This window comes from Mesoplodon densirostris, chromosome 15 (assembly GCF_025265405.1).
Source record: "Mesoplodon densirostris isolate mMesDen1 chromosome 15, mMesDen1 primary haplotype, whole genome shotgun sequence".
NCBI classification, from domain to species: domain Eukaryota; kingdom Metazoa; phylum Chordata; class Mammalia; order Artiodactyla; family Ziphiidae; genus Mesoplodon; species Mesoplodon densirostris.
Genome location: NC_082675.1, coordinates 83,334,265 through 83,355,013, shown reverse-complemented (window position 1 = coordinate 83,355,013; position 20,749 = coordinate 83,334,265).

Here is a 20,749-nt window from a genome sequence, read left to right as displayed (position 1 = left end):
CGGCCGCGCCTGCTCAGATCCGGATCCGCGTGCCAGAGCACGGTTCTCACTCGGCTCCTGTTAGCAGCACCTCCCCCGGAGCCCCCCCCCACTTCTCTTCTCTTCTCGTCTCCCCCCAGGCCAAGTAGCTGTTGCCCCTTCGTGGTCCTTTGCAGGGTTTCCTCCACACCTGACACGACCTCTGCAGATTGTAAACATTGCTTTCTCGTCCTTTTGCCTCCTTTAGGACATGAGTTCCTTGGGAACAAACACTGGACCTTGTTCGTGTTGGTGTTTCAGTAACAGCAACAATTTGACTGACAGAGGAAGCGCTTAAAATCACTATTGAATGAATTTGTCAATCTCTAGAATTCTGGAGTTCTTTGCAGACCCTGGGAATTCACAGGCCAATCCAGAATGCTGCTTCTGTGCCCAGTTCGAGAAATGCTATATTAGAAATTAAATAGTATCCCTTTAAATGATCATTGAGCATCAGTTCAATTAAAAATTACAAACACAGAAGCTGAAACTAAACAGTAGTATTGGGATATAACAAGGCCTTCCAGATAATCATGAATAAGTCTATAGGTTTTGGGTTTTTTTTAACATCTTTATTAGAGTATAATTACTTTACAATGGTGTGTTATTTTCTGCTGTATAACACAGTGAATCAGCCATACATATACATATATCCCCATATCCCCTCCCTCTTGCGTCTCCCTCCCACCCTCCCTTATCCCACCCCTCTAGGTGGTCACAAAGCACCGAGCTGATCTCCCTGTGCTATGCGGCTGCTTTCCACTAGCCATCCATTTTACATTTGGCAGTGTGTATATGTCAGAGGTAAGAAAGTCGAGGGAGAAAGAAATAATTTAAGGTCCACAAGGAAGAGAAAATGAATTAAGATAATAAATAAGACTTCATGCTAAATGGAGAGAGACAGACAGACAGAGAGACAGATTGGGGGTGGGGCGGACAGAATAGGAAGGAGGAACTGCAATGCTCAGAACTTAAGCAGCACAAAGGAAAGAGAGAAAGAAAAGAGAGACCAAAATATAAAGGTGAGAGGACTGGAGGAGATGCGCTGGCGCCCCACCCAGTTCCCCCTTGACAGCGCGAGTTGCTGTAAGCGTCTGAGGTTTGCCCTCAGCACTGAGAGCCACCTCCCCTGGAAAGGACGACGGGGAGGTCATGCCCACCCCTGGGGGGGCCCTGCAGCCAGGGACTGACTGGAAAGTTCCACAGGCCAGCCCTCTGTGCCATCATCCGTGCCCTGGAGCAATGCGGTGCAACAGAAATTGAATGCGTAATTGTACATTTTCCGGTAGCCATATTTTTAAAATATTAATATAACAGAATAAAGAGTCCAGAAGTAGACGCACATAGGTTTGGCCAATTGATTTTTGGTAAGGTACAGGGCAATTCGATGGATAAAGGGCAATCCTTTTAACTAATGATGTTGGTACAGCTGGCCTCCCACAGCTTGTAATAGACCAAAATTGGAAACCACCCAAATGCCCTTCAATGGATGAATGATTAAACAAACCATGGTGCCTCCACACCATGGAAAACCACTCCGCAAGAGAAAGGAATGAACGTTCCTGGGTGAATCTCCAGGGAATCATGCTGGGTGAAAACTGCCAATCCCGAAAGGCTACATACTATATGATGCCATTTATACAACATTCTTGAAATGAGAAAATTATAGAAATAGAGAACAGATGAGTTGTTGCAGGGGGGTAGAGAAGAGAAGAAAGGACGGGCGTGGGTTACAGGAGGGAGCCTTGTGACAGCACAGCTTAGTATCGATTGCGGCAGTGGTTCTGCTGTAAAATTGCATAAACACACACACGTACGCACACAAATGAGAGCATATGTAACAGTGAACTCAGGACACATCTATGGACTGCGCCAAAGGCAGTCTCTTGGTGTAGTTATGGCGTTATAGTTCTATAAAATATTAACATGGGGGGAAAGGCGCACAGGACCTCCCTCTATATTTCTTTACAATTTCCCGTGAATCTGTAATTATATCACATTTAAGAGTTATAAAAATAAAAACATGTAAATACAAGGCTTTTCTGAACATTATCATAAATTAGTCATTTCAAACACACCTTTAAGTGGTCTACAGACATGATTCCCCCAGGTATTCCTTTTTCTATTAATTCAAACTTTGTGCACAGAAAAATTCAAGAAGGTGACACTTCGCTACAGGAAAAAGGATGTTCACATGTATTTTAATGAAGTTTACGTGACTGACAAATATCTTCCTTATTCTAATGCCACGTAGTCTTTTCAGACAACAAATGATATTCACAACTGCAATGATAATGAGATGACTCTTTATTTGAATTATTTTTTTCATACCAAAGAAATTGGTAGTGGGAAAGCAATCCACAGCCAGAAAATTAATGGCTAACATTTTCAGTGGGAAGACCTATCTAAGTCGGTGGGGTCACCTTTTAGTCTATTAAGCAGAGGAGGAGGGGATGGCGGAGGGAAAGATTGGGAGCTTAGGATTAGCAGATGCAAACTATTATATACAGGTTGGATAAACAACAAGGTCCTACTGTAGAGCACAGGGAACTGTAATCAATATCCTGTGATAAACTATAATGGAAAAGAATACAAAAAAGAATATATATGTATATGTACAACTGAATCACTTTGCTGTACAGAAATTAACACAACATTGTAAGTCAACTATACTTCAATAAATTTTTTTTAAATCTTAAAGTCTATTAAGCAGAATCTGTACTCATTTCTATTAAATTCACTTATCCTGATAGAATTTTACATACTAAAGGAAACTTTGAGCACCTACTTGCCCAGTGAGATTTAACGTTATATTTTTAAACTCCCATTAAGTCCAACTGTGCAGTGCTGATGAGAGGCTATTTGAACAGATTCAAGGATCAGAATAGAAAGCCCCAAAATAGACTCAAGTGCTAGATAAGCATATAGTAGATGACAAAAGCAGCATTTTTTAATCTCCTGAGGTTTGCTTAGGAGATGGTACTGGGACAAGTTTACCATTAAAAAACAAAAAGAAAAAATTTTCTTTAATTAAAAAGGTAGAGCTCCCCCACCCATCCGGCATTGGGCAAGCAAAGAAAGCAGGTTCGAGGTCAGCCAGGGACCATATTAACAGGAGGGCTCACGGTTTGGGTGCTTTTAAGAGAAATCTGCATTTTTATAGGAAATCTCCCAATTTTTAATCGTAGGCGACCATTTCAAACATTTTTAAAACAGTGTGTGAACCAAGTTGTATTAATTTCCTAAAGCTGTAGTAACAAATTACCACAAGCTGAGTGGCGTAAAGCAGCAGAAACTTACTCTCTCACAGTTCTGAGGCCAGGTGTCAGCTGGGTTGTTCTCCCTGGGGCTCTGAGAGAGAATCTGCTACCTGCCTTCCTCCTAACGTCTGGTGTAGCCCACAGCCCTTGGCTTGTAGATGCCTCAGTCCGAGCTCTGTGTCTTCCGTGTCCACATTTTCCATGTTCTATAAGCCCACCCCAATCCTGTATGGCTCATCTAAACTTGAAAGCATCTGCAAAGATCCCATCTGGAAACCAGGTCACATTCACATTCACATTTCCCCCTCTTCAGGGGGACCCAGTGAACCCACTACACAAGCAGAACAAACTACACGTCCAATACAGCCCAGACCAACAGTTTGTATCCTCTCTCTGATGGCAAAATAAATGCTGAAGAATTAAAATACTTTAAAAATTGGGACTTCCCTGGTGGCGCAGTGGTTGAGAATCCGTCTGCCAATGCAGGGAACACGGGTTCGAGCCCTGGTATGGGAAGATCCCTCATGCTGCGGAGCAACTAAGCCCGTGGTGCCACAACTACTGAGCCTGTGTGCCACAACTACTGAAGCCCGTGAGCCTAGAGCCCATGCTCTTCAACAAGAGAAGCCACCGCAATGAGAAGCCCACGCACCGCAATTTAGAGTAGACCCCGCTCGCTGCAACTAGAGAAAGCCCACACACAGCAATGAAGACCCAACAACAAAGACCCAATGCAGCCAAAAATAAATAAATAAATAGATAAATAAATGTATTAAAAAAATTTTTTAATCAAAAGCTTTAGAAACATATTTAGGTACATATTCACACTCTCAAGGGGTAGGGAAAGACTTTTTAAGCATCACTCCAAATGCAAAATTTACACAAAAAAAAGATTGATAAATCTGATAGGTTTAACCACAAAAAATAAAAATATGTCTCTGCATTTTAAAAAATTAACAAAGTAGAAATGTAGATCAGGAATAATAACGTTGTAAGAAGTTTAAGAGTAGTTTATATAAACACAATTAGACTCTCTTTTTATTGATTTATTACCCTCCAAAGGAAGACGGTAATAGGACCATAAGAGAAAATTAACAAAAGAGGAAATACAAATGTTCCACAGATATATGAAAATATGTGGAACATTACTAGTTATCAAAGCACTGCAGATACAAAAGCAATGACAAAGGTTTTTTTCCCCATTAAATTAATCAAAATTAAAAAGAAACCAACAAATGAATGCACAGTGATGGCAAAAGCAGGGGGTGGGTATGGGCATCATCATACACTGCCAGTTAAAACGTAAATTATTCAGCCCTTCTAGGGTCAGTTGCCATCTGGTATCAAAAGCCTTACAAATGTTCATGCTTTCTAATCAACAAAATTTTTCTCAAAAATGTTCAAGTATACATACTTGAAAACAGCCTACATTGAATGGGTTGGGTTCCCTTGGACACAGACTCCTAGAGATTTCAGGGGTTATTTGGAGATTGTTCTCAGGAATGACTCAGGGAAAGAAGGGTGGGAAGCAGGACCGAGTGAAGACAGAGTTTGCAGCCTTAGCCAAGATCCCACGAGGAGCTCAGCTGGCCCTTCGGAGCTGACCTGGGTGGAGGCGAGAGGGCTGGGACTTGGGGTCCCCTCTTCTATCTATCAGCCCCTGTGTGTGACTGCCCCCAGAAGATAAGGGTGGGCAAGGCAGCTCTCCAGCCAAGGGCATTCCTGAGACTCAGCTGTGAGCTCTCAGCAGGCAAAGGTCCCTGTTCTTCCTAATTCTTTATCAATACCACCTGCGGTTGACCCGCCGGTCCATCTACTGACGATACATATGGTAACTCACATTTTTTTCTTTTATTTTCCAGCTTTATTGGTGTATAATGGAGAAATAAAAATTGTATATATTTAACGTGAACAACGTGATGGTTTAATATACGTCCACATTTTGATGTGATTACCATAATCAAGTTAATTAACACGCTGGCCACCCCACAGTTACCATTGTGTGTGTGCATGTGTGCTTGTTTGAGAACACTTACGATCTACTCCCTTAGCAAATTTCAAGTATACAACACATTATTATTAAGTCAAGTCACCATGCTGTACGTTAGATCCCCAGAATTTATGCCTTTTACGACTGAAAGTTTGTGATTTAAGGCATACCTTTCAACATTCCTCAGTAAGGTTAGGTTAAATTAATTTTCCCACAATCGGTATTAATTATTGTGGAAAAGGCTCACAGCAAAGTGTTCAGTGATAACAACTATTTATTTCTTGCTTGTCTACTTTATACCAGATACTATTCTAGGAATTAGAATAGAGTGGATAATAAGATAAGAAATGGGGGTTGTGGTGTGACGAATTGGGAGATTGGGATTGACACGTATACACTGATGTGTATAAAATGGATGACTAATAAGAAAAAAAAAAAGATAAGGAAGACAGTCCCAAGGAGACTTCATTCTAGTGAGCGGGACAGATTGTGTACATGATGACATTTTTGTTATTTAAAAAGAAAAGGGGTACTTCTTTGGTGGCACAGTGGTTAAGAATCCACCTGCCAATGCAGGGGACACGGGTTCCAGCTCTGGTCCGGGAAGATCCCACGTGCTGCGGAGCAACTAAGTCTGTGTGCCACAACTACTGAGCCTATGCTCTGGAGCCCACACGCCACAACTACTGAAGCCCGTGTGCCTACAGCTCGTGCTCCCCAACAAGAGAAGCCACCGCAATAAGACCGTGTAATGCAGTGAAGAGTAGTCCCCGCTCGCCACAACTAGAGAAAGCCCACGCGTAGCAAGGAAGACTCAACGCAGCCAAAAATAAATAAATAAAAATTAAAAAATAAATAAAAAGGATATACACATAGAACAGCTTTATATATATACATATTTATAATTTATATAAAAACTAGAAAAATAATGACTAATAGCTGTCACCCTCAATGAGACTATAGATAATTGTTTTCTGTGTTTTCATGGGTTAATTTTGAAATAAATGATGGAGAATGAGTTAATGCTTTTAAAAAGGAGAAGTATCTTCTCTAACTCCCCTCTTTTTTTTTTTTTTTTTTCCTTGCGATATGCGGGCCTCTCACTGTTGTGGCCTCTGCCGTTGCAGAGCACAGGCTCCGGACGCGCAGGCTCAGCGGCCATGGCTCACGGGCCCAGCCGCTCCGCGGCATGTGGGATCTTCCCGGACCGGGGCACGAACCCGTGTCCCCTGCATCGGCAGGTGGACTCTCAACCACTGCGCCACCAGGAAAGCCCCAATACTCAATATTTTATAATAATCTATAAGGGGAAAGAAACTGAAAAAGAATATATATATATATATATATATATATATATATATACCTGTATAACTGAATCACTGCTGTATACCTGAAACTAACACAACATTGTAAATCAACTATACTTCAATAAAAAAATGATTTGAATAAATTACTGAAAAAATGCTTCATTGTTACTGGAACCAAAGTTTCCTGGAAAAATAATGTCCAAATTCCTTTTGCATTTGCAAAAAAAAATCCTAGTTACAGATATTAAGAAACTTCACAGACTTTCATTCTCCTTTTAAAAACCTTGAAAATAATTTTGATTATTATTTTCATTTTATGTGTTTCTTGTGTGAATTTCCACTTAATAGAATGAAAGAAATCATTTATTTCCCAATGTATGTGAGATGAAAAAGTGTTATATGAAAGGAAAGACAAAATTTGTGAAAGCAAAGGCACTTGGGTTTTGGAAAGCATCTGTCAGAGTTAAAGATGGAGAATACAAGAAATTGTTGCAAAATAAATTATATTCATTCAGTTCCATATAATCATTTCAAAGTATCTCCTTTATACTATCACTGTGCTGTCTTCAGGGAATTCAAAGATGACTAAGAAGCATATGTATTAGTGGGGGAGAGAGACACATAAATAAACAGATCATTTTGATAGAAAACATAAGTGCTATGATAGAGATATCAATCGAATTGTAAGTTTTCACGAGAGAATTTTTAAAATCCACATACAACATCTTTCTAATCAACTAAGAAACAAGAGAGATATATAGGTTTTTTCTTTGCTCCTGCTTTTTATTGCTAGAGTATATTAATGTATTGTTTTCAATTTCTGTATTATTTACAGTCAGAGTTTCCAAGTCTCTCTTCCTTCTCCCCTCCCTGCCCGGCACTTCCGAGCCCCTTCTCTCTCTTTTCTTTTTATTTTTCCGCACCGCACTGGCCCCGGAGAGCCAAACAGTAATCACGGTTCTGGATAGAAGAGGGTCCGGGCAGCCGGGATGGGTGGCCTCGAGGGGGGATGGAGGCGGTGGATGCAATGGATTGCAAGGCGGCGGTGGCGGCAGCCTGGCCGCTGCTGAAAATGGCTCCAGGAAGCTGCTGCTGACAATGCATGAAGGGGTTCTGTTGACGTGCCAAGGTCCTCCAATACAGATGTTCTTAAATACCTGTGGTAGCAGAATAATGGCCCCCAAAGATGACGGCATCCTAATCCCCCAACCTGTGAAAGTTATGTTAGGCAGCAAAGGGGAGCTAAGGTAGCAGATGGAATCAAGGATGCTAATCAGCTGACTTTCAAAAAGGGAGATGAGGACTTCCCTGGTGGTGCAGTGGTTAAGAATCCGCCTGCCAATGCAGGGGACACGGGTTCGATACCTGGTCCGGGAAGATCCCACATGTCGCAGAACAACTAAGCCCGCGAGCCACAACTACTGAGCCCGCGTGCCATAACTACTGAAGCCTGCACGCCTAGAGCCCATGCTCCACAACAAGAGAAGCCACTGCAATGAGAAGCCTGTGCACCGCAACGAAGAGTAGCCCCTGCTCACTGCAACGCGCACAGCAACAAAGACCCAACGCAGCCAAAATGAAAAAATTAAATGAATAGTTTTTTTAAAAAACGAGTGATTGAAATGCATTATCATCAATGCTTAGCAAAATACTAATAATAGCAATATTAATAATAAAATAGAAATAAAAGTACCAAATTGAAGGTAAAAATAATCAATTGCACAAGGATAGGACTTTAAAAAAGTAAAAGTTTCTATTTTATTATATGTAGATTTTAAATTAATTACATATTTAACATTTACCATCTCTATGTCATACCTGATTTTTTTTGAATAGCTCATTGTATTCTGTATTGCTAAGAACACGCTTTCTGTGGTAATCACCTATTAAAGAAGAACATTACCAAATTGTACTGACTCTAGAAGTATATAGACAGAATTATAGAATATAGACATATTTAGCCAGCAAGTACCTTAAAAATCATAATTCCAATATGAACAAATTGAGAATACTGAAATCATAGAAAGTAGAGATAATACTACCATGAAATAGAAGCTCACCTAAATCCCAATCTACTGATGGATCCCATAGAGAACATTTACAGGAATTATAGCTAAACCTAGAAAAAAGGAAGAGTTAATAGTGCAGTAACGACAGGTTACATAGGAGAAAAGCTGTTAAGTGAATAGAGAGGGAAGATTCAAGATCAAGGGTACAAGTTACAGCAGGGAAGTAAGTCAGGACTTTACACTAGCAAGGATTGTTAGCAGTAAGGACGGCTAATCTTTCAGTGAGGAGAGTCCAAGGTCACCAGGAGTGCCCACAGAAGGAATGAATGGGGAATGTTGCAAAAGGCCTCACAACACTGAACAGGAAAGTGCATGCAATCAAACTGCCAGATTCTGAATTTCACAAGACCCCAGTGACTGACCCTAAGTCACCAGCTATTTATTTTGTGTACTAAATACATTTAGAAAAAGAATCATCAAGTACAATAATTACCACTTCATTCCATATAGGACATTTCAACCTCAAAAGTTAAGGTCAGGATCAAGGACCATCCTCTAAAGTGAGTCAGTTTGGCTGTAGTTTTTCTCATTCCACCATGAACTGGTGAAAATTGCCCCTTGAGCCTGTGTGGACCTTTATGGCTGCCTTACCAATAAAATGTGGCAAAAGTGAAGCTCTGTGACTTCCACCACTAGGTCATTAAAAAAAAAAAAAAAAAAAAAAAGCCAGGGGCTTCCCCGGTGGTCCAGTGGTTAAGACTCTCCCTTTCAATGCAGGGGGCGTGGGTTCAATCCCTGGTCAGGGAACTAAGATCCCACGTGCCTCGGGGTGCAACCAAAAAATTGAAAAATAAATAAATTGCACATCTCTTTAAAACAAAAAAGCCACGCTCTTTCCCCTTGTTCTCTTGGGGCACTCGCTCTGGGAACCCAGCTGCTGTGCTAGGACGAAGCTCAGACCACACGGCAAGGCCACGTCTAGGTTTTCCAGTCAATGCCCAGCTGAGTCCCGGCCAACTGTCAGACATATGAGTGATACCTTCTGCATGACTTCTAACTGCATTTGCTTGAGGGGGTCCCAAGCAAAAACCACCTGCAGCTGTGCTCAGCCAACCCCCCTGAATTGTGAGAGAGATCCACAAGAACTGTACCAGGGTTCCACCAGGAGAGAACCAGAACTGGAAGGATGTAGATTTATGGCAAGGAGTTAGGTCCTGATGGTGGGGGCCAGGAGGGGCAGGCTGGCAACTCTCGGGCAGGAGCTGACCCTGCGGCCCACAGCGGGGACCTCTTCCTCCTCAGGGAAGCCTCAGTCAAAATATCAAGGGTGATCTCCTTTACTTAAAGTCAACTGATTATAGATCTTAATCACATCTATAAAATATCTTCACAGCAACAACCCAGATGAGTATTTGAATGACACAGTACAGCAACCTACCCAAGTTGACATACAAGGCCGACCACCACAATAATGAAAGGTTTTTGGTTGTGTTAAGTCATTGAGTTTTGGGGTTTTTTTTTAAATTAATTAATTAATTAATTCTATTTTTGGCTGCGTTGGGTCTTCATTGCTGCGCGTAGGCTTTCTCTAGTTGCAGTGAGCTGGGGCTACTCTTCATTGCGGTGCGCGGGCTTCTCATCGCGGTGGCTTCTCTTGTTGCGGAGCACGGGTTCTAGGTGCACGGGCTTCAGTAGATGTGGCTCGCGGGCTCAGTAGTTGTGGCTCGTGGGCTCTAGAGCGCAGGCTCGGTAGCCGTGGCGCACGGGCTTAGTTGCTCCGCGGCATGTGGGATCTTGCCGGACTGGGGCTCGAACCCGTGTCCCCTGCATTGGCAGGCGGATTCTTAACCACTGTGCCACCAGGGAAGTCCCAAGTCACTGAGTTTTGAAAGTGATTCGTCCTGCCCAAAGAGGTAACTGGGAAAGTCATGGACGTAGATGTAGTAAACACTCTTGCTTAATCTTTAAGAGCCCTTCCAACCCAAAATGCCATAATTCACTACATAAACCTCTTACTAAGTCTGAAATGATAATTCTAGTGTCTAAAACTCCCACGAAGATCTCACTGCGTTCATAGTCACCTTGATTGATTAATGTGGAGATAAGACCAAAGACCGTTTAGATTTCTTTGGCTAAAAGTAATAGAAGTTCCTATTTGAAATAACCTTAATACAAGTAAATTTATCATCTCTCATAGCAGAAAGCCCTGTTCTGAGGCATAGTGACGGGGAGGGTGGCTGGTTGCAGGACTGTGCAATGAACACATGAGCAACAGCAACTTTACGGGCTCCGATCACCCCCATCTCCCTGTCCAGTCCTTCCCAGCTGTGTTTGTTTCTTAGAGTCATGAAGCTTCTCCAGAAGATTCCTCCTCCCTCCCCGCTCCTCCAGGAGCTTTGCTCTGAGCCCCTCGCCCAGAGAGAATGAGCTAACTATGGCCAACTTCAACTCCCCCCTCCCCGAGGGCCTGGCCCTGGAGAGGAGGGAAGGCTGCAGGAGGGAAGAGGAAGCGGGCAGGCAGAGTGTGTGCTGATCTGAAGGCAAGGAGTGTGCAAAGGGAGACAGCTGGCTCAGCGCAGGTCACAAGGAAGTTTCCTAAGCTTAGAGACCACCTCCAGTGCAGCAGGGCACTAAGAAAAGAGTCCCTCTCTGGGTGTCGGACAGAGCTGAGTGCAAACCCCCAGTCAGCCACTTAACGAAAAGCGTCATTTTCATTTATTTAAGCCGACAGATTCGTCCTCTTCTCACGGACAGTAGTGGCACCCGTTTGACACGCTGGTGTCAGAACTCAACAAGGAACGAGTCACACCTTGCGTTCACTGCCTGCTGATCACGGCTAGGGTACCGTGCGTAGTCCCACGGGCTCCCCGCGTCAACCTCATGCAGCAGGCACTTCGTCCTTCTCACCCCGCAGACAGTACACTAGCAAGTGACATGCTCCAGGCAACACAGATGCTGAGAGACAGAACATGGAGAGAACACAGCCTGACTCCAGAGCCGGCCCCCTCTGCCTTTTGAATCCAAGCCTGGACGAGGCCAGGCCCTCAAAATACGCTGCCCCACATCACCTGCAAGACATCACCCTTAGCCATTGCCACTACAATGAGCAAAACAGCACTGACATAGCCGGTGTCTGGGGGCCAGTCTACTCTGTCTGCACATCCTCACTCCTGACACTGAGGAGAGACACACAGCAAATCTCTCCTAAGTGAATACACTAACAAGGAAGGTAGGCAAAATGAGGGCTTCTGGGGTCTAACCCATGAGAGAGAGGAGGAGGAGAGGTTTAATGAGGAATGGCTCTACATTTGTCAAAGGATACCATCTAGTTTAAAACATCCACTGTGTGTGACAGCCCGGGTGGACAGCTCAGGGGTGGCAGAGACGACACAGGACACATCCCTGCCCTCCTAGAGGTACGTTCAAGGCCACGAAGGGCCGTGGACAGAGGCATAAACGACGTATATGTCTACAACATGCTCAAGGCTGATTACTGCCGGAGATCCATAATGTAAATGTCTATCCCCATATTTGGCGAGACAGATCCTGAGGCTCAAAGGCTTTGAATGACCTGCCACCTCGCCCACAGGTGGGCCGTGCTGACTAGGCCCAGGGTGAGCAGTCCAGGCGGCTGTCACATTGCATTCATGTCACAGGAGTTGCCAAAGCCTGAGCCTGACTCTCTCCCTTCCGTGCAGCAAGGCCCCACGGCTGACAAGGATTTGTTCCCAGGGCTTCACCAGGGAATTAAGGGCAGACCTGTGCATAAATAAATAAACCTCAGGCTTGGTGTCTTATTTTTACCCAAAGCCAAAAGCCAGTTCTTTCCTCCTTTTGTCCGTGGGGAGACCTTGGTGGCAACCGCCTGCCTGGGCACAGGGCTGTCCTCCTGGCCTGCGTCGTCATCAGGCCATTGTGACCTGAGGACTGGATGCCCCTTTCGGCTGGATCTTGTTAAGCCCAGCTGCTGCTAAGCTGACTTGTCTCTTGTTTTCACTGTCCTTGTACTTTGGCTCCTGCTTCCTGACAGGGGCCTGTTTCTCTTTGCTCATGTCTACTTTTTGCTAACATATTCTCACAGTTAGGCAAACTTTTATATTCTACTTTCTTCCCCGTGCATAAATAACAGAACCTGGATGAAAAAGCAAGTTTTGAAATATCAGATTACGAACTCTTTCTATTCTACTCCAAAGTTTCCTGATACGTTACATGGATTTTGTAAGAAACAATCAGCAAATATTTACTGAGTCCCAAGCTCTCTGCTCAAGGATTTTTCAGTCTAGGGGGTAAAGCAGACACACAGGCAGACGATCATAACACCGTGTGTTAACTCACGTGCTGAGAAAGCAGAGAATACGATACGAACACCCAGGGTGTGCTTCTAACCAATCTTGACAATGAGGAAGAGTTAACCCAGAGCAGGGAAAGGGGGTGGTTTGATGCTTGGGAGGTGCATTCCAAACAGTAAAGAGAGCCCAAGGCTCTTAGAAGAGCCTGTGAACATTTGCTCACCCTGACCGGTTGAGGCATTTGACACAAGTGAAGTTTGGAGTTTATGTTGGTGACGGTGTGGGAATCACCAAAAGGTGTTCAGAAAGTTGTGAAAATAGACTCAAAGATTCACTCAGCGAAAGGAGATGGAGTATAAAACTGATGCGGACACAGTCCCTGGGCTCCAAGATGCTCATCACCTCCTGGGCAAGACAGATAAATAAACAAATCATTACAGAACAATTTGTTTAGTCCTAAATACAGCTTACACACAAAGGGCTGTGGGAGCCAGAGGAAGAAGCCATGAGCGCTGCCTGGGGGAGAAGAAAGAAAGGCTTTGTGTAGGTGACAACGGAGCGAGATGACAGACCGAGTGGGTGGCAGCCAGTCCTGGCAGAGGAGATGGACACTTCGCAGCAGGCGGGTGGGCAGGACCAGGAAAGTGACCTCCAATTCATTACCCAAAATTGAATTAACCAATTCAATTGCCATTGTCTTTACACTTCAAGTCTTGGGAGTTTGTCTCCTCCTGTTAGAGATCCTGAATGTTAGACTGTAACTTACAGCTCTCTTCTCAAGGATTTTGAACGTTTCAGAGCACTCCCTAGCTAGTGCGCTCCAGAAACAGAAGGAGCTTTTCACAAGTATCTGCGGTACCAGGAAGCTCTGCTCATTTCTGGAGGCTATATTTGTGCAATAACCACAAAATCAGAAGCAGGTAGGACTGGTGTGGGCTGTACCTGGGCGGGGCACATCTGGACCCACCTTGGTGCCCCTTACAAAATGACTCAGAATCCAAGTGTCCAAGTCATGGGGTTAGAGAGAGAATCTTCTTTCTCTCTAGTGGCATCAAACTCTGCACAAGCTTCAGCTGGAAAGAATACGACACTTACTATGTTCTTCTTACAGTCCAATAAGTGCATTGCTGAAGCACAGAAAGACATGGGATACAGGTTTCTCAGTTTTTCCCATAACACAGCCCAGTATCAGGACATAGAGAAGGTGAGGTTGACAGCCCAACATCTCCTTTGCTGAGAGAAATACAATCAAGGTGGATTCAGGTTTACAGTTCGGTAGAGTTCTAATTTATGTGTGGTAGTAGCTGTGGACATGGTGAAATAGAAACTATACAAAATGGGTTGAAAATAAAGGAATGGGGTCTTCCCTGGTGGAGCAGTGGTTGAGAGTCCGCCTGCCGATGCAGGGAACACGGGTTCGTTCCCCGGTCCGGGAGGATCCCACATGCCGTGGAGCGGCTGGGCCTGTGAGCCATGGCCGCTGAGCCTGCGTGTCCGGAGCCTGTGCTCCACAATGGGAGAGGCCACAACAGTGAGAGGCCCGCGTACCGCAAAAAAAAAAAAGAAAAGAAAAGAAAGGAATCAGCAGTAACTTACCAGGGAAATACAAACAAAGTATGTAGGAATAGCAAGATTAATAAAAGATTAATAGGGAATTTAACGTTTTAAGAAGTCACAGGGTATGGGACTTCCCTGATGGTCCAGTGGTTAAGACTCTGCACTCCCAATGCAGGGGCCACGGGTTCCATCCCTGGTTGGGGAACTAAGATCCCACATGCCACACGGCACAGCCAAAATAAATAAATAAATAAAAGGTCACAGAGTAATTTGGTAATGATAAAAAGTCATGAAAAAGGTATTATAGTCATGAATCTATAGGTACTAAATAACAAAGTAGTAAATACATATGATAAAATCTCTTAGAATGTACATGGATAGTTGGGTAAAACTGCAATCACTGTAGAGCAGTGGTTCTTTTCTTTTTTTGAGCAGTGGTTCTTGACCGAAGGGAGTTTTGTCCCCCATTGGACATTGAGCGATGTCTGGAGACATTTGTGGTCATCACAGCTGGGTGGGGGAGGGCCACGGGCATCTAATGGGTACCTGCAATGCCCAAGAAACCCCACAGCAGAGAGTTATCCCTGCAAAATGTCAGTAGTGCCGGGGTTGAAAAACACTGCTCTACTGTATTCTACGTAGGATACACCTCACTCAATGGACAGGCCCAGTGGGGAGAGGAGGGAATATATATCTCTTCATATATATATATATATATATATATATATATATATGGAAAGACTTTTTTCTCTCATATCTATAAAACTATTATGATTATATTTAAGCTAGACATTATGTTTTGATTTATTTTTTGATACATAAATTAGACTTTATTAAAATTTTTGAATTGAGGTATATTTGACAAATAAATTTTTAAGATATTTAAACTGTACAATGTGATCATTTGCTATACATATACATTGTGAAAGGATTTCCCCCCACCGAGATAAGTAACACACATCTCACCTCATACATTTCCCTATTATTTTATGCCTTGTTTAATTTTGAAGTTGAACTTGCATTTTATAAAAGTCATAAAGTAAACTTAAATATTTGAACATATGCTTGAAATCAATTTGATTTGAAATCGATTTGAAATCAGTATATGATTACAGTCAAATTTATTGTAAATCCAGAGGAAACACACAAGGCAGGAGCTCTGGCCACAGGGGCCACAGTGGTCAGGAGGGCGAGGCCATCCTAACACTCAAAGGTCGTCTGTTCCCCTCAGGGCCAGACACACGGGGCCACAGCGGCTGTTCCGTGGCTCTGAAGGTGCCATTGACCTTCACACTCAGCCGACCCCTGCCAAGGGGTGCCATGCCCAGATGCACCTGTGGCCGAGGGACTGGGCAGGAGAGAGGAGGTAGGTTCTTAAGGCCGTCCTGCTAAACAAGAAGGTTCTATCTCATCAAACCGGAAAACAGGAAAACCTCTATAAGTCCTTGAGGAACCTGCTGATTCATTTTCATCAATCATTATACATTAAAGTTCCAGTTAGTAATATTTTTAGAAAAAAACACATGCTGCTGCTAAAAAGAATAACTTGAAAATAAAAAATAATAACTTGAAGATCACTGCAATACAACCTGCAAATATGATCGATCCCTGATGCTCGTGAGGAACATGTGAGAGCTTCAAGGATCTCCAAATGTATACATATCCAAAAGTCTTTATCCTGCGCTGCTGTTCTTCCTTCCAAGCTCCAATTCCCTGGCGGCATATAATGAACATATAGTTTATCTCTCAATGGACAATGTTCTCAAAAAAAAAAAGGGACAGATACTGGATAGCGAGCCAGTGAGCCAGGCTGGGGGGTGGGACGGGCTCACTCACCAGCTCTAGGAGACTCCACACGCTTGGCAGATCTACCCAATTCAGAAGGATGCCCCCAAGTTACAAATGGCTGCTTCGCATGTGCGTCCCGTTTACCTTCTAATAGCTGAAATCACAATGTGTAATTTAAGAATGCCAAGGGTCTACAGACCTTTGTTCCACAAAGGGCATACGTCAAGTCGGCTACAAATCACGATCCCTTTAGCAAAGATCAGGCCTCTGAGGGAGCGATGGTGGTAGAAACAGTCAGTAAGGTGAACCTGAGCTATGGAGGGAAGGCAGGTAGGAAACCTCCAGAATGTGCAGGCTTGGCAGAGCGCCAAAGCCTCAGGACTGACTTGAGGAGGCAGAAAGGCGAAGTGAAGCTGTAAGTCCAGAAAAGGACGTGGATGCCATGAACTGGGTTGAATTGTCCAAGGAAAAACTTATGCTCAAGTCCCAACTCCTAACACCAGGGAAGGTAACTTGATTTGGAAGTAGGGTCATTGCAGATGTGCTCAAGTTAAGATGAGATCACACTGGAGTAGGATGGGCCCTAATCCAGTGACCGGTGTCCTTATGAAAAGAGGGAAATGTGGACACAGACATACAGAGAAGAGAACGCCATGTGACAACAGAAGCAGAAACTAGAGTGATGTGTCTCCAAGTCAAGGGACACCAGGGACTGCCCTCAACCAGCAGACACCAGGAGAGAGGCGTGGAGAGAGTCTCTGGGCCTCCAGAAAGAGCCAACCCTGCCGACACTTTGATTTTGGACTTCTGGCCTCCAAAATTGTGAGAAGATAGATTGCAGTGGTTTTAAGCCACCCCGTGCGTGGCACTTTATGACAGGAGCCCTAGGAACCTAATCCACGGGGTGAAATCAACTCACCTCCAAGCTGGCCAGGCCTGTTGCTTCCTAACCATTAATGGAACAAGGTCTAGTTTTCTCCAGGTACAGTCAAGGCTGTTCTCACTCACAAGCGTGTCAGGACGCATCTTCCAGCCTATCACTTAAATGATGATGTAGATCTATTTCCGCTACCAAAATCAGTGACTGGGGGTGAAAAAAAACTAGAGCCACTCGAATCCCCATGCTTTTATCAGACAGACACATTCATCTGGGTCTGTGAGCAAGATCTGCTCCCCAAACACACTTGAAGTCCCAGAGAATAGGGGAAGAAGTCTAGCAGAAGATAAGCAAAAGGCGATGGACCAACTCACAGCCCACCACGCGGGGCTGGGTTCTTCCAGACCCTGAGGCTCATGAACTTCACCTGGGTCCTCCCCGCACACCAGCAGTCAGGGTGGATGCTGAGGACTCTGTGGGACAGGGAAACACCCACAGCGGGAAGTTCTGATAAAACTCTTCTGACACAGGACTTGTTCATGCGGCTGAAAAGGCAAGGCTCGAAAAGAAGCAGCAAAAAGCAGCAGCTGGAGGCTTGTGGGGAAGGAAGGGGTTTGAGAAGAACTTTGCAGCTGTGAGTGCATGAGCCACAGGATGTAAAGTCTAGAAGTTAAAGAATAAATAAACAAAAGAAAGAGGGATGTGTGTGTGTGTGTGTGTGTGTGTGTGTGTGTGTGTAAGAGAGAGAAGGAGAGAGGGGAGATGCAGATGTAATATTAAATACTTGAAAAGAGAAGGAATGAGCTTCCTTTTTGCAATAAAACCTAAATGACATGCTCAAGACCTTAGCAGCCAATGTAGGTTTTCCACCTCCCAAATGCACGGGATGGTCACCAGAGCAATAGGTTGGAGAGAGTACACATCTTTTCTGTCTGGTTCGAGTGTGTTGCCCGTGGATCCAGCAATGCTTTGCTTCAGCACAAATGCCCACAGTCTCCGGAGAGTTCAGCTCAGGCCAGAAGTGCATTACCTTGGCCGATCATCGCCAGGACCCTTTGAAACAATGTCATTTTGTATAACTTTAAATGCACCCACCTTTTTCTCAGATATCTGGGTAGTCGGTAGTCATTTGCATTTCCCTAATCATCTTATTGAGAATGAATTCATATTGTTAAGTCTGCTTGATTGTTTTCTTAATTAAAAAGCCTCGACTAAAATATTTTCATCAAAAACACACTGGCAGAGTTTTAAGTTATTTCAAAACATTTTATCCTTTGCTTTTCGGTTCCCAGTGCTGTCCCATCGCTCTTTATGGTTCTAATTTTGACATCAAATCAAATTCAGGCAGACACATCTACCAGCCAAACACAGATGGAAGAGCCCTTTCAGTCACTGTTGATCTGGGCCAGATCCTAAAGAGTCCCCACTTTTTTTTTTTTTTTTTTGCTGTACGCGGGCCTCTCACTGCTGTGGCCTCTCCCGTTGCGGAGCACAGGCTCCGGACGCCCAGGCTCAGCGGCCATGGCTCACGGGCCCAGCCGCTCCGCGGCATGTGGGATCTTCCCGGACCGGGGCACGAACCCGTGTCCCCTGCATCGGCAGGCGGACTCTCAACCACTGCGCCACCAGGGAAGCCCTCCATCTAGTTTTTAAAACTATAAGGTTAATTGTCAGAAATTGTCAAAGAAGCTAAAATTAAATATATCTAACATTTTCATTCCACGGGACAGCAATACTGTTTTTAAGGTTATTTCAAATTGAGTTTGCTGTGGTTGACCTTTTTAATCCAAAAACCTCAGACTCCTCTATTTGAAAATCCTCATCCTAAAACAGGAAACACTATCCTTTATAAACTGTTGTAGGGCTCCAGCACCAATCGCGCGGTTAAATGGCTTGGGCAAATAATAAGAACAAAACAGAATCTGTCTACCTTCTGGTTTTATGAGTCTCCAGACAATAGAAGACACAGCAATGAAGAAGCATGTGTCCCTGCATCTAAACACTAAACTGCTACATCTAAGTAATAAAGATACATTAAAACAAGCCAAAAGACTTCACTCCGATGGGGACGCTCTGCCAATCAGTTGTATGGTGCGGTAAAATACAGGAGATACTTTTTTTCAGGATTAAGTGAAAATGTAATTAGGTTTGTTCTAAGAATTGGTTAACGTTTTTCTCTTGTGCTGTGTTTTCTCTTAAAACTGTTCCTTTTTAATATGATCCCCTGGCTCACATTAAACTGCAGACGTAAATTCAACAAACAGCTACAATGGTTTTCAAAGGGGGTGGGAGGTAGGGAATATTTGCTTGTCTCACCACGTAAAGTTGAAACTTTTTTCTTTGATCATTGTCTCTGACCCCTGGAGAACATTACTATCTCCCTTTCTCACTTTATCTGTTTCCAAGCAGAAAAGAAAAAAAAGTAAAACCAACCTCTTATTTGTATTCGCTTGATATAAGAACACTGACTAAGCAAAATTATAGAATACTTATAAATGTTTAAAAGAAAAATTACCTTCAGAGCCCGAGCATAACAATTGCTTCCATTCATCATATCTTTCCATCTTCTTTCCCACAATTAGTTTTAAGCATAATATAAATGCAACTTTATATTCTGCCTTTTTTATTTAAAATCATAAATATTTTCACAAACGTTCACAGCTATACTTGTTGTCTAATAGTGTACTAGATATTTTGGTTGCTTCCAATGTTTGACTGTTATAGATGGGGCCGCAATAATAGCTCCATGTTTACAGAACAGAAATGCTTAGCCAGAGACTGATGACCCTTTGGAAGGATTGTCATCAGTAATTTTGTCTGTGTGTGTTGGGATGTTACACTGCAAGAACTTTAATGTCTGTTCAAAGATAAACTGAGGCCTATTAAAAGTGTTAAAGAGGGGCTTCCCTGGTGGCGCAGTGGTTAAGAATCTGCCTGCCAATGCAGGGGACACGGGTTCGAGCCCTGGTCCGGGAAGATCCCACATGATGCAGAGCAACTAAGCCCGCAAGCCACAACTACTGAGCCCGCGTGCCACAACTACTGAAGCCCATGCGCCTAAAGCCCATGCTCCGCAACAAGAGAAGCCACAGCGATGAGAAGCCCACGCATCGCAATGAAGAGTAGCCCCCACTCGCCGCAACCAGAGAAAAGCCCGCGCGCAGCAACAAAGACCCAACGCAGCCAAAAATAAATAAATTTTTAAAAGAAAAAGAAATCTAAGCTCCTTTCCCAGTTTGTCAGATTTCTCCACAATATGTTACTACCTGATTTATTATTCCTGTTTATTTCTCTATAATTGCCCCCAATTCTTCTACCCCAGGAACCGAAATCAATGCATGAACTTTACATGGCCGACTCCCTCCTCCTCTTGTTCACACCGTGCATTCACTTCAGCTGCTCTTCATTCGTCTATGCCTGTTCCAAAACCGGTCCATTTTCCTGGCCCAGGTCCCACTGCATCCTCCACAAAGCCTTCCAGATTATCACGGCCCAGTGACGGAACCCATCTTTGCCTAAATAAAGTATCCCTTGCTAGTGTAATTACTGCCTTTGATTTTACTTGTTATGGAATTATGTGTGGTTTGTCTAAAGAAACCACTAGCTCCTCTAAGACAGGCCCATGTTTATACTCCTTTGTATCTGGACTATACC